This window comes from Canis aureus, unplaced genomic scaffold, assembly GCF_053574225.1.
Source record: "Canis aureus isolate CA01 unplaced genomic scaffold, VMU_Caureus_v.1.0 ptg000125l_RagTag, whole genome shotgun sequence".
NCBI classification, from domain to species: domain Eukaryota; kingdom Metazoa; phylum Chordata; class Mammalia; order Carnivora; family Canidae; genus Canis; species Canis aureus.
Genome location: NW_027554439.1, coordinates 1 through 15,211, shown reverse-complemented (window position 1 = coordinate 15,211; position 15,211 = coordinate 1). Strand labels below are relative to the sequence as shown.

General features: G+C 39.1%; 1 pseudogene; it reads right to left on the bottom strand.

Moving 5' to 3' along the window:
- Window positions 1–825: 825 nt before the first annotated feature.
- Window positions 826–1,773, bottom strand: LOC144309607 (18S ribosomal RNA; annotated as a pseudogene).
- Between the last annotated feature and the right edge of the window lie 13,438 nt (window positions 1,774–15,211).

Genomic DNA, 15,211 nt, shown 5'->3' with positions numbered 1-15,211 from the left:
AACAATAGGGTAGATAAGTATTTCATTTTTGGGTTGATATTATCAGATTGTTAACTATCAGTGGTCTATCCGTTTCTGATATAAGCTTATGCGGGGAGAAAATAGTTCTTGTTACTCATACTAGCATTGTTGCTTCTATATTTAAATAGAATGGCCCAGGAGGTATAATTAGGAGTTGATGTAATATGATTGGGATTAAGTTATATTGTTTGTTGAGCTGGAACGCTTTCTCAATTGGTGGCTGCTTTTAAGCCAACTATGGTGATGTTAGTATATACTCTCTAATAAAGGTTGTATCCTGATTCTAAGAAGCTGTACCTTCTTAGACTATATTTTAAATTTACATTAAAATTTTGTTTTTTTTAGGTAAATTTAAAGTTGAACTAAAATTCTGTTTGTGGGCAACCAGCTATCACCAGGCTCGTTAGGCTTTTCACCTCTACCCACAAATCTTCTCACTATTTTGCTACATAGATGAGTTGATCCTTTTAGATTGTTTATGGGTAGCTCGTCTGGTTTCGGGGAGCTTAGCTTAAGTTCTCTTTGTTAAGTCGTTTCTGGCTAGTTCATTATGCAAAAGGTAAAAGGGGTAATCTTTGCTGTTTAATACTGTTAAGATGTCTTTCATCATTCCCTTACGGTACTATCTCTATCGCTCCAATTAAAATTTCTATCTCCTATACTTTTATTATTTAACTAAATGTTTTACTTTATATGTCTGTGATACTTAAGTTTGGGGTTAGTTGGGCTAGCTTTTGTTCAAAGTGGTCATAAGTAATGAAATCTTCTGGGTGTAGGCCAGACGCTTTAGTTAAGCTACACTTTGATTAATCCAAGCACACCTTCCGGTATGCTTACCTTGTTACGACTTGTCTCCTCTTGTGTCTTAGTTAAGTTAATATGGTTATGGTTGTGTCTTATTACTTGAGGAGGGTGACGGGCGGTGTGTGCGTGCTTCATGGCCCTATTCAATTAAGCTCTCTATTCTTAATTTACTACTAAATCCTCCTTCAGTTTTTAATTTCATAAAAACGTTCGTGGAATGTTCTTGGGTAGAAAATGTAGCCCATTTCTTCCCACCCCATAAGTTACACCTTGACCTAACTTTTTTATGTAAAATGATTGTGCTTACTATTCTACCTTTTGAGGGTTTGCTGAAGATGGCGGTATATAGACTGAATTAGCAAAGGGTGGTGAGGTTTATCGGGGTTTATCGATTATAGAACAGGCTCCTCTAGAGGGATATAAAGCACCGCCAAGTCCTTTGAGTTTTAAGCTATTGCTAGTAGTCCTCTGGCGAATTATTTTGTTGTAAAATTATCTATGTTTAGGGCTAAGCATAGTGGGGTATCTAATCCCAGTTTGGGTCTTAGCTATCGTGTAGTCAGATTATTATAAAGTCACTTTCGTTTTATGGTAACTGTAGCTTTTTACGGCTTAGTTAAGTTTTAACTTTAGTGCAAAGGTATCTTAAACACGCTTTACGCCGTGGGCCTATTAGTTTGGGTTAATCGTATGACCGCGGTGGCTGGCACGAAATTTACCAACCCTTTTTAGTATGGCTTAGTCAAACTTTCGTTTATGGCTTAATTTTTATCACTGCTGTATCCCGTGGGGGTGTGGCTTAGCAAGGTGTTATGAGCTACTTAAGAGTGTGCTTGATACCTGCTCCTTTAGATCACTGCTGATTTTAAGGGCATTCTCACTGGGGCGTGGAGACTTGCATGTGTAAGTCTACTAAGAACTAATAGGAAGGCTAGGACCAAACCTTTGTGTTTATGGAGTCGTGCGACTCATCTTGGCATTTTCAGTGCCTTGCTTTATTAATTAAGCTACATTAACTTATACTGAAATTGTAGTGTGTATAATAAATAAAATACATAGTAAATATGAGAGGAAAAAAAAAGGGGATGCTATCTATAGATAGACCACGAGATCGAATGCGTGTAAGACTGTTGTGTTAAGTTAACTAGAGTAGCAATACATTTGTATACAATTTAAATAAAGCTTGTGAGTATTGTATGCACTTAGTCCTGTTTTTGGGGTTTGGCAGGACATAAATAAGTGTATAATAGATGACATGAGTTTATGGGGGGTAAGGGGGGTTTGTATAAGTTAACTTAATGTCTTGCGCGTGTACGTACGTGTACACACGTGTACGTACGTGTACACACGTGTACGTACGTGTACACACGTGTACGTACGTGTACACACGTGTACGTACGTGTACACACGTGTACGTACGTGTACACACGTGTACGTACGTGTACACACGTGTACGTACGTGTACGTACGTGTACGTACGTGTACGTACGTGTACACACGTGTACGTACGTGTACACACGTGTACGTACGTGTACACACGTGTACGTACGTGTACACACGTGTACGTACGTGTACACACGTGTACGTACGTGTACACACGTGTACGTACGTGTACACACGACTGTGTCCTAGAATTATATGTCCTGAAACCATTGACTGAATAGCACCTTGATTTTATGCGTGAGTTGATAAATGATAATGAATAAGTCCAGCTACAAGTTATTTGACTGCATTAGGGCCGCGACGGGCATATTCCCTGAGAGCAGAAGATAAGTTAGAGTTAGTGCCGTTGCGGTCATAGATGAGTGATAGCAGATTCCCCCCCTAAAAATAAAAGATACCAAATGCATGACACCACAGTTATGTGTGATCATGGGCTGATTAGTCACTAGTCCATCGAGATGTCCCATTTGCGAGAATTAGTAGGATTGGAATAAATAGAGTCATGGCCCTGAGGTAAGAACCAGATGCCAGGTATAGTTTCATGATAGTAACCCCCACATTAGCATGGGCCCGGAGCGAGAAGAGTGACATTACAGGCAAGGATTGATGGTTTCTCGAGGCATGGTGATTAAGCCCTTATTGGACTAAGTGATATGCATCTAGTTACTGTTGAGGATCAATGGGTTGTGGAATTGGACTAGACATGTCCTATGTAAAGATATAATATCATGTACATGCTTATATGCATGGGGCAAGCCATTAATGCACGACGTACATAGGGGAGGGAAAGAAGGATTTTTTGGAGATACTGACATAGCACAGTAGAGGTGGTCCAATATATGAATGTAGGGGGTGTCAGGGAATAGTTTAAGAAGAATTTCAGCTTTGGGTGCTGATGGTGGAGCAAGAGCTTCTTCCTTGAGTCTTAGGGAGGGCGACTACTCTCCATTTTTGGTTTACAAGACCAAGGTAATGATTATACTACAAAGACTCTTCATTTTAGAAGATTATTTTCGATAACGCTAATTGTTGGCATTAGAATCAATAGGATGGTGAAATATAGAATTGAGGCGACCTGTCCGATAATGATGAAAGGGTGTTCAACTGGCTGTCCTCCAATCCAAGTTAAAGTGAGAAGATCGGCGACTAAAAGTCAGAATAGGCATTGGCTGAGGGGTCGGAATATTATACTGCGTTGCTTAGATGTGTGGAGGAATGGAATGAATGCTAAAATTAGGATGGAGAATACTAGGGCGAGTACACCTCCTAATTTATTAGGGATAGATCGTAGGATGGCATAGGCGAATAGGAAGTATCATTCAGGTTTGATATGTGGAGGGGTGTTTAGGGGGTTTGCAGGGGTGTAGTTGTCTGGATCTCCTAATAGGTCTGGTGAAAATAAAACTAGTGATATTAAGACTAGGAGCAGGAGTAGGATTCCTAGGATATCTTTAATTGTGTAGTAGGGGTGAAACGGAATTTTGTCTGAGTCTGATGTGATTCCTGAGGGGTTGTTGGATCCGGTTTCGTGTAGAAATAGGAGGTGTACTATTGCTAGAGCTGCGATGATGAATGGAAAGATAAAATGAAATGCAAAGAATCGTGTTAAGGTTGCTTTGTCTACTGAGAAGCCACCTCAGATTCACTCTACTAAGTTGGTTCCGATATAGGGGATGGCGGAGAGAAGGTTAGTGATTACAGTTGCCCCTCAAAATGATATTTGTCCTCACGGCAGTACATAGCCTATGAATGCTGTGGCTATGGTTGCGAATAGTAGTACAATTCCAATGTTTCATGTTTCTATGAATACATAGGATCCATAGTATAGGCCTCGTCCCACATGTATGAATAGGCAGATGAAGAATATGGAAGCGCCATTTGCATGTATATAGCGGATAATTCAGCCGTAGTTAACGTCTCGACAGATGTGGGTGACCGATGAAAAAGCTGTGGCCGTGTCCGATGTGTAGTGTATAGCTAGAAATAAACCTGTTAGAATCTGTAGAATCAAGCATACTCCTAATAAGGACCCGAAATTCCATCAAGCAGAGATGTTAGATGGCGCTGGGAGGTCAATGAATGAATTGTTGACAATTTTGGCTAGTGGGTGGGTTTTTCGAATGTTGGTCATTAATGTTCTTATAGTTGAAATACAACGATGATTTTTCATGTCATTAGTCATGGTTAAATTCCATGTAGGAATAATGATAACATACATTGTATTTATTTTAAGTATCGTTTTTGTGATGAGTTTTGTGGGTTTTGCCACTAAACCATCTCCTATTTATGGTGGGCTTGTGCTAATTATTAGCGGTGGGATTGGTTGTGCGATTGTTCTGAATTTTGGGGGTTCTTTTTTAGGGCTGATAGTGTTTTTAATTTATTTGGGGGGTATATTAGTAGTATTTGGTTATACAACTGCTATGGCTACTGAGCAATACCCTGAGGTGTGAGTTTCAAATAAGGCTGTTCTAGCGGCTTTTATTACTGGTCTATTGTCTGAGTTGTTGACTGCTTGCTATATTTTGAAGGATGATGAGGTGGAGGTAGTATTAAAGTTTAATGGAATAGGGGATTGGGTAATTTATGATACGGGGGACTCTGGGTTTTTTAGTGAAGAGGCTATGGGTATTGCGGCTTTATATAGTTATGGAACCTGGTTGGTGATTGTTACAGGTTGGTCGCTGTTAACTGGTGTGTTGGTTATCATGGAAGTTACCCGTGGTAATTAAGGATTAGTAGGCTGAGAATTATAGTTAGTATGAACGATAGGAAATAGAGCTTGATGAGACCCTTTTGATTTGAAATAAGGGTAGAAGATTTTATTTGGAAATACGAGATTGATTTGGGTAGGATGTTTTCTAGTCAGATGGAGTCCAGAAGTATAGATGCTGATTTCTGGCTGATGGTTAAACTTGTTTTAGGTGTGAGGCGGTGCATAATGGTTGGATAATAGCCAAGGAGGGTGGAAAATTTAAAGTAATTAGATGGATAGTTAAATTTGAGTCCTTGTATGGTAAGGTTTAGTTCTAGTGCCAGGATGAAACCCAAGATAGTTACTGCAAGGGCTATCATTTTTAGATAATGAGGCATAGTTATCTGTGGGATGGTGGTGGGTGTGATGCTGTGGGAGATAATGTATCCTGCAAATACACTTCCGATAAGGAGTCGTTTAATAGAGTTAATTAGGAGAGGATTATTCTCGTTGATAAGGATTATAGGGGAGAAGCGGGGCTGGCCTAGTAGAGCGAAGAATATAATTCGGGTGCTGTAGGCAGCGGTTAGGGATGTGGCAACGAGTGTAATTAAGAGGGCTCAGGCGTTGGTATTCGACGTGTTAGCGGACTCGATGATCAGGTCTTTGGAGTAGAATCCTGTAAGGAAAGGTATGCCTGTTAATGCGAGGCTTCCGACAATCAGGGAAGTTGTGGTGAAGGGAAGGACTTTAAATAGGCCACCTATCTTTCGAATGTCTTGTTCATCGTTTAGGCTGTGGATAATTGACCCTGAACATATGAATAACATAGCTTTAAAAAATGCGTGAGTGCAGATGTGTAAGAAGGCTAGGTAAGGCTGGTTAATGCCAATTGTTACTATTATTAGGCCTAGTTGGCTTGAGGTAGAGAACGCTACAATTTTTTTGATATCGTTCTGTGTAAGAGCGCAGATTGCAGTAAATAGTGTAGTAATAGCCCCTAAGCATAAAGTGAGGGTTTGAATAGTTTGATTATGCTCTATTAGTGGATGAAAGCGGATAAGAAGAAATACTCCTGCTACAACTATTGTGCTTGAGTGAAGTAGGGCTGATACAGGAGTGGGGCCTTCTATGGCTGAGGGGAGTCAGGGATGTAAGCCGAATTGAGCAGATTTACCGGTAGCTGCTAATAGTAAGCCAAGTAGCGGCAAATTAAAATTATCGTTTGTTGTAATAAAGATTTGTTGAAGGTCTCATGTGTTTAAGTTCAATAGAAACCATGCTATGGTTATAATGAAGCCTACATCTCCAATACGGTTATAGAGGATAGCTTGTAGGGCAGCTGTATTTGCATCGGTTCGGCCGTATCATCATCCAATAAGTAAAAATGATATAATGCCAACTCCTTCTCAGCCAATGAATAGTTGGAATATGTTGTTTGCGGTGACTAAGACTATTATAGTAATAAGAAATAAGAGAAGATACTTGAAAAATCGGTTAATATAAGGATCGGAGTGTATATATCATATAGAAAACTCTATAATAGACCACGTGACAAAAAGGGCTACGGGCACAAAGATTATTGAGAAGTAGTCTAATTTAAAACTCATGGATAGTTTTATGGTCTGGATTGTTATTCAATGTCAGTTTGAAACAATTGTTTCCTGTCCTGAGTAGATGAATATTATTGTGGGAATTATGCTAATTATGAATGCGTAAGAAGTAGCGGTTTTTACATAGTATGGGTATAGCTTATTTTTGTAGAGTTTAGTAGAGGTTATAATGATGGGCAAAGTAAGAATGACTAGAGCTGTGATTATGCATGAAGTAAATATATTTATTACTTTTATTTGGAGTTGCACCAATTTTTTGGTTCCTAAGACCAATGGATTACTTCTATCCTATAAAAGTTGAAAAAGCCATGTTCTTATACATGGGAGCATGAGTTAGCAGTTCTTGCAGTACTTTTTCGGTAAGCAAAAAGGTTTGAGCTTTTATTATTAGATTCACAATCTAATGTTTTTGTTAAACTATGCTTACAGTAGATGGGACCGAGAATAATTTTAGGGTTAAGGGATAGGAGGAGTAGAGGCAGTAGATGCAAGGTTATTAGGGCATTTTCTCGTGTGAATGACGGTTTGATATTTTTGATATGGTGGGAATATTTACCACGCTGTGTGGTGATTAGTATATAAAGTGAGTATAGGGCAGTGATGGTGATGTTAATTCCTATTAGAATAATAGTAATGTTGGATCATGAGAATGAGGATATCACTACAAATAGTTCTCCGATAAGATTAATTGTTGGAGGAAGAGCCAGATTTGTGAGGCTTGCTAATAACCATCAGGCTGCTATCAGGGGAAGGAGGGTTTGAAGTCCTCGTGCGAGAATCATAGTACGGCTATGGATTCGTTCGTAATTGGAGTTGGCTAAGCAGAATAGCATCGAGGATGTTAAACCATGGGCAATTATTAGGGCTGTTGCACCTATATAACTTCATGGTGTTTGAATAAGAACCGCTACAATAACGAGTGCCATATGACTAACTGAGGAGTATGCAATTAGGGATTTTAGATCTGTTTGACGGAGACAGATAGAGCTTGTTATGATTATGCCTCATAGAGATAATATTATGAAAGGATACGCTATGAAGTTGGTCAGGGGGTTTAGTAGGGTTGTAATTCGTATCATGCCATAGCCTCCTAATTTCAGGAGTACGGCGGCAAGTACCATGGAGCCGGCAATAGGGGCCTCTACGTGTGCTTTTGGTAGTCACAAGTGGAGGCCGTATAGAGGTATCTTTACTATGAATGCTATCATGCATGCCAATCATAAGAAAACATTAGATCAGGAGTTTGGCAGAGGTTGAATTCAGTATTGAATTATGAGAAAATTTAGGGAGCCCATGAAATTGTGGATGTAAAGGAGAGCTACTAGGAGTGGGAGAGATCCTATTAAAGTATAAAATAAGAAGTAGAGCCCTGCGTTTAGTCGTTCAGTTTGATTCCCCCATCGGGTAATAATGATCAGGGTTGGGATTAGTGTTGCCTCAAATAGGATGTAAAAGAAGATAAGTTCAGAGGCGGTGAAAGTTATAATTAGGAACAACTGGAGAAGAATCAGTATTGAAATATATAGTTTTTTTCGAGTTAAGGGTTCTTTTGATAAATGGTGTTGGCTTGCTATAAGTATAAGGGGTAGAAGTCATGTTGTAAGTGCTAGTAGCGGTGCTGATAGGGAGTCAGAGAAAAATATTAAGGAGGGGTTCAATGTATTATCATTTGGTTGATTCAGGTAGAATAAGCTGATTAAGCTGATTAGCAAACCATATGTTGTCGTGTTAATTCAGATTATGTTAGGCTTTGATACTCATGTAAGGGGGATCAGTATGATAGTGGGGATGATAATTTTTAGCATTGTAAGAGGTTTAGGTTTTGTACGTAATCAGTCCCGTAGGTGTTAGATACTATAACTAGTAGAGATAGTCCTAATGCTGCTTCGCAGGCAGCAAATACTAGTAGTACGATTGGTATCATGCTGGCTAATGTAAGGTGGTTGTTGAGAATAGTTACAGATATTATTACAAATAGTGATAATATTATGCCCTCTAAGCATAGTAGCGATGATATTAGGTGTGATCGATAAACAAGTATACCTATTAGAGAAAGAATGAATGCCAGAAAGATATTAATATATACTATGGACATATGATAATTATGAGATAAATCATAATCTAATGAGTCGAAATCATTTGTTTTGGCTTAAACTAATTATCATATTCGGTTCATTCTAGCCCCTTTTCGGTTCATTCGTACGCTAGGCTTGCAGCTAGGAGGGAGATTAGTAGGAGTGCTATGATAAGTATTGTTGTCAACTTGTTGGTTTGTGACGCTCAGGGAAGTGGGAGTAGGAGTGCGATTTCTAGGTCGAAAAGCAGGAATGTGATGGCAACTAGGAAGAATTTTATAGAGAAAGGTAGGCGAGCAGATCCCATGGGGTCAAAACCACATTCGTAGGGGCTTGTCTTGTCTGTATAAATATTTAGTTGGGGAAGTCAGAATGCGATTAGTACAAGTAAGGACGCTAGGGTTACATTAGTTATCAAGGTTAGTATTACGTTTATTACTTCTTTCCAGGTTGATCTGGAGCTAACTGATTGGAAGTCAATTGTACTAGTTATACTAAAGAAATAGGATCCTCATCAATAAATAGATACATATAAGAATAGTCAGACTACATCAACAAAGTGTCAATATCATGCAGCGGCTTCAAATCCGAAGTGGTGGTTTGATGTGAAGTGGTAGTATAGTTGTCGGAGAAAGCACACGATAAGGAATGTGGAGCCAATAATTACATGTAGTCCGTGAAACCCAGTAGCTATAAAAAAGGTAGATCCGTACACTCCGTCGGAGATTGTAAAAGATGTCTCGTAGTATTCGGAGGCCTGTAATAGTGTAAAATATACGCCTAAGGAGATTGTAATAAATAGGCCTTGAAGTATGTGTTTACGATTGCCTTCTATTAAACTATGATGGGCTCAAGTAATAGATACTCCGGAGGCTAGGAGGACTGAGGTGTTGAGTAGAGGAACTTCTAGTGGGTTAAGAGGAATAATGCCGGTGGGAGGTCAGCAACCTCCAAGTTCAGGAGTAGGGGCTAGGCTGGAATGGTAAAAGGCTCAAAAGAAGCCTGCAAAGAAAAATACTTCTGATACAATAAAAAGAACTATTCCGTACCGTAGTCCTTTTTGTACAATAGGGGTGTGATGTCCTTGGAATGTGCCTTCTCGGATCACATCTCGTCATCACTGGTATATGGTTAGCAGGTTGGTTGTGAATCCTAATGTAAGTAGGGATATTGAGTTATAGTGAAATCATATGATAAGACCCGATGTTATAAGAAGGGCAGAAAGGGCTCCTGTTAGCGGTCATGGGCTTGGGTTAACTATATGGTAAGCGTGAGTTTGGTGGGTCATTAGGTGTTGTCATGTAAGTATAGACTTACTAGTAAGGTAAAGACATAGGCTTGAATTAAGGCAACAGCAAACTCTAGAATCGTAAATAGAATTAAAATAATAAAAGTGATGAAAGCTGTGGTCGCGCTAATATTAATAAGAGCTAAGGTAGCCCCTCCAATCAAATGGATTAGGAGGTGTCCTGCAGTAATATTGGCGGTTAATCGAACGGCTAGAGCTATGGGTTGAATGAATAGACTAATAGTTTCGATGATTACTAGTATTGGAATTAGGGGAAGAGGGGTGCCTTGGGGTAGAAAGTGTGCCAAGGATGCTTTGGTCTTATAGCGGAAACCGGTAATTACTGTCCCTGCTCATAGGGGGATTGCTATTCCGAGGTTTATAGAGAGTTGTGTCGTGGGCGTAAATGAGTGGGGTAGTAGTCCAAGTAGGTTAGTTGAACCAATGAATAGAATTAGTGATATAAGTATGAGAGCTCAGGTTCGTCCCTTTTGATTATGAATTGCTAGTATTTGTTTTGATGTTAATTGAATTAATCATTGCTGAATGGAGATTAACCGATTATTGATTAGGCGATTGGGTGCTGGGAATAAAATGGAAGGGAATATGACGATCAGTACTACAATAGGGAGACCTATTATTGAGGGGGCAGCGAAAGAGGCGAATAAATTTTCGTTCATTTGTTTTCTCAAGGATTATGTTGACTAGTGATTTTAGTAGACTTGGTTATTGGGTTTTCCGGGTAGTGGTGATTTGAAATTTTTAGTTGGAATAGAATGAAGAGGGTGAGAAATATTGAAAAGATTATAATAAATCAGGTGGATGTGTCTAGCTGTGGCATTTCATTAAGGGGAGGTTAAAACTCCCAGTCTTTAACTTAAAAGGTTAATGCTTTATAGCTTCTTAATGAGTAAGTCTAGTCTAGGTTATACTATTAAGGCAGATCAGGTTTCAAAATAAGATAGGGGGACTATTTCAAGAACAATGGGTATAAAGCTATGGTTAGATCCGCAGATTTCAGAGCACTGGCCATAATACAGTCCCGGTCGTATGGCTATAAGGGTGGTTTGGTTTAGTCGTCCTGGAATAGCGTCAGTTTTTAGACCTAGTGATGGAACAGCTCATGAATGCAAAACGTCTTCTGAAGAAATAAGTATTCGGATGGTTATTTCTATTGGGAGGACAACTCGGTTGTCTACTTCTAATAGTCGGAGTTCTCCTGGCTTTAATTCTTGTGTTGGGATTATGTAGGAGTCAAAGTTTAAGTCTTCATAATCAGTATATTCATAGCTTCAGTATCATTGGTGGCCTATTGTTTTCACGGTTAAAGAGGGGTTATTGATTTCGTCTATTATATAAAGGATTCGGAGGGAAGGTAGAGCGATTAGGATTAGGATAATGGCGGGTAGGATAGTTCATACTGTTTCTACTTCCTGTGCGTCTATTGTGCTTGTATGAGTTAATTTTGTAGTCAATATTAGGGAAATGATGTAGAGAACTAAAGAACTGATTAAGAATACAATTATTAGTGTATGGTCATGAAAATGAAGTAGCTCCTCTATAATAGGGGAGGTTGCGTCCTGTAATCCGAGTTGAAATGGGTACGCCATAGAGGTATATAGGGGTTTCACCTATAATTTAACCTTGACAAAGTTATGTAATATTTTACTAATACCTCCTGATTGAGAAAGACATAGTGGTTATGACATTGGCTTGAAACCAATTTTAGGGGGTTCGATTCCTTCCTTTCTTATTTTTGGATTACATATGTAGGTTCTTCGAACGTGTGATATGGAGGGGGACATCCATGTAGTCATTCAATATTAGTTGTAGTAAGTTCTACTATAGCAACTTCTCGTTTGGATGCAAAGGCCTCTCAGATTATAAAAATTATAAGCATCACCGCTGTAAGCGAGATAAACGATCCTATAGAGGAGACGGTATTTCAGGTGGTATATGCATCTGGATAGTCAGAGTACCGACGAGGTATTCCGGATAAACCTAGGAAATGCTGAGGGAAGAAAGTTATATTTACTCCCACAAATATAATTGTAAAGTGAATCTTTGCTCAAGTATCGTTAAGAGTATAACCTGAGAATAAGGGGAATCAGTGGGCAAATCCTCCCATAATGGCAAAAACTGCTCCCATTGAGAGCACATAGTGAAAATGAGCTACAACATAATACGTATCATGAAGAACGATGTCTAAGGACGAATTAGCTAGGACAATGCCTGTTAGCCCGCCTACTGTGAATAAGAAAATAAACCCTAAAGCTCATAGCATAGCTGGAGATCATTTAATATTGCCTCCGTGAAGTGTTGCCAGTCAACTAAATACTTTTACTCCTGTTGGAATAGCGATAATTATAGTGGCGGATGTGAAGTATGCTCGTGTGTCTACGTCTATTCCTACAGTAAACATATGGTGAGCTCATACGATAAAGCCTAAAAACCCAATAGATATTATTGCCCATACTATTCCTATATAGCCGAAAGGCTCTTTTTTCCCTGAGTAGTAAGTGACAATGTGAGAAATTATTCCGAACCCTGGCAGGATAAGAATGTAAACTTCAGGATGTCCGAAGAATCAGAATAAGTGTTGATATAGGATAGGGTCTCCTCCTCCAGCGGGATCGAAAAATGTCGTATTAAGATTACGGTCTGTTAAAAGTATTGTAATTCCAGCAGCCAGTACAGGCAGGGATAGTAGGAGTAGAACTGCTGTAATTAGTACTGATCATACAAATAGGGGGGTTTGATACTGGGATATTGCAGGGGGTTTTATGTTGATAATAGTAGTAATGAAATTAATTGCCCCTAAAATAGAAGAGACTCCGGCTAAATGTAAGGAGAAAATTGTAAGATCAACGGATGCTCCTGCATGGGCCAGATTGCCAGCCAGTGGGGGGTAAACGGTCCACCCCGTTCCTGCACCTGCTTCTACCATAGAAGATGCTAATAGTAGAAGAAAAGATGGAGGAAGAAGTCAGAAGCTCATGTTATTTATTCGGGGGAATGCCATGTCCGGAGCACCAATTATTAATGGCACTAGTCAGTTTCCAAAGCCCCCAATTATAATGGGCATGACTATGAAGAAGATTATTACGAAAGCATGGGCGGTTACGACGACGTTATAAATTTGATCGTCGCCTAGTAAAGTACCGGGCTGACCTAGTTCGGCTCGGATGAGGAGGCTCAAGGCAGTGCCTACTATGCCGGCTCATGCTCCAAATAGTAAGTATAAAGTACCAATATCTTTGTGATTAGTAGAGAACAGTCATCGGTTAATGAACATAGGTAAAATGGCTGATAAAAGCATTAGACTGTAAATCTAAAAATAGAGGTTTAAGTCCTCTTTTTGCCAAGCTCTGTGGTGAATTTTCATATTGAATTGCAAATTCAAAGAAGCAGCCTAGACGCCGCCGGGGCTTCTCCCGCCTTTTTTTTCTACGCGGCGGGAGAAGGTAGATTGAAGCCAGTTACTAGGGTATTTAGCTGTTAACTAAAATTTCGTGAGGTAGAAGCTCACCAATCTAGGGAGGGCTTAGCTTAATTAAAGTGTTTGATTTGCATTCAATTGATGTAAGATAGATTCTTGCAGCCCTTAGAGGTGATTTGGTCAGGGGTTAAGTGTATAGCACTTGCTTAGAGCTTTGAAGGCTCTTGGTCTGGTCTAACCTAAACTCCTAGTCCAAGACTGATAATATAGGTGTTAGCGGGAGTAGTATAGTTGAGATAATGATTAAGGGGGGTAGTAGGGTTGCCTTTTTTGTGTACTCGAATTGTCATTTTATTTTTATGTTATTTGTGGACGGGAATATGGTAAGTGCGGTGCTATATGTGAGTCGCAGGTAGAAATATAAGTTAAGTAGAGCGGTGATGGCTATTAGTGTTGGAATAATAATTATGTTATTTTTTGTTAATTCTTGAATAATTATTCATTTAGGGATGAAGCCAGATAATGGGGGTAGTCCTCCTAGGGATAATATTAAGATTAAGATTATGGAGGTGATTAGGGGAAATTTATTTCATATGTGGGATAAGGATAAGGTTGTGGTGGATGAGTTTAATATGAATAGTATGAAGGTAGATAGTGTTATTAGAATATATAAAGTTAAGTTTAGGATTATTATTGTAGGGTTGTAAATAATGATAGCGGCTATTCAGCCTATGTGGGCAATGGAGGAGTATGCTATGATTTTTCGTAGTTGAGTTTGATTTAGTCCGCCTCAGCCTCCTACTAGAACGGATGCGAGGGCTATTAGTATAAGAAGGTTGGTGTTAATTGATGGGGAGATTTGATATAGGATGGATATAGGTGCGATTTTTTGTCATGTTAGTAGGATTATTCCTGATATAAGTGTTACTCCTTGTGCTACTTCGGGAACTCAGAAGTGGAATGGAGATAGGCCTAGTTTTATTGTTAGGGCGGTGGTTATTATGATGGATGCGATGGGGTTTGAGATTTTTGAGATTACTCATTGGCCGGAGTAAAGAAGGTTAATGGTGACTCCTATTATTAGTAATATTGAGGCAGTAGCTTGTGTAAGAAAATATTTTGTAGAGGCTTCTATGGCTCGTGGATTATACTTTTTTATGAGGATAGGGATGATGGCTAGCATGTTTATTTCGAATCCAATTCAGATCAGTAATCAGTGCGAGCTTAGTATGACGATTATGGTCCCTGCCATGATAGTTGCTATAATAATAGTGAGAATAGGGGGTTTTATTAGTACGGGAAGGGTATAAACCAACATTTTCGGGGTATGGGCCCGATAGCTTAATTTAGCTGACCTTACTGTAGAATATAGTGTAAGTTTGGTAGCACGAAGATCTTTGAATTCTTAAGATTAGGTTCGAAGCCTATTATTCTAGAAATAAGAGGATTTAAACCTCTATTATTTACTCTATCAAAGTAACTCTTTTATCAGACATATTTCTTATGTTTGGGGTGGGATACTCGCGGTAATAATGGGTAAGGCAACATGTCATATGCATAGGGCTAAAGTTAGGGGTAGAAAATTTTTTCACAATAAGTGTATTAATTGATCATAGCGGAATCGAGGGTATGATGCTCGAATTCATAGGAAGCAGATAGTTAGTAAGAGGGTTTTTATAGTGAAGTTAATAGAGTAGAGTTCTGGTATAAATGGGTTGTGGAATGCACCGAAGAATAGAATTGTTGTGAGGATATTTATTATAATGATATTTGCGTACTCTGCTAGAAAGAATAGGGCAAAAGGACCCGCTGCATACTCTACGTTAAATCCAG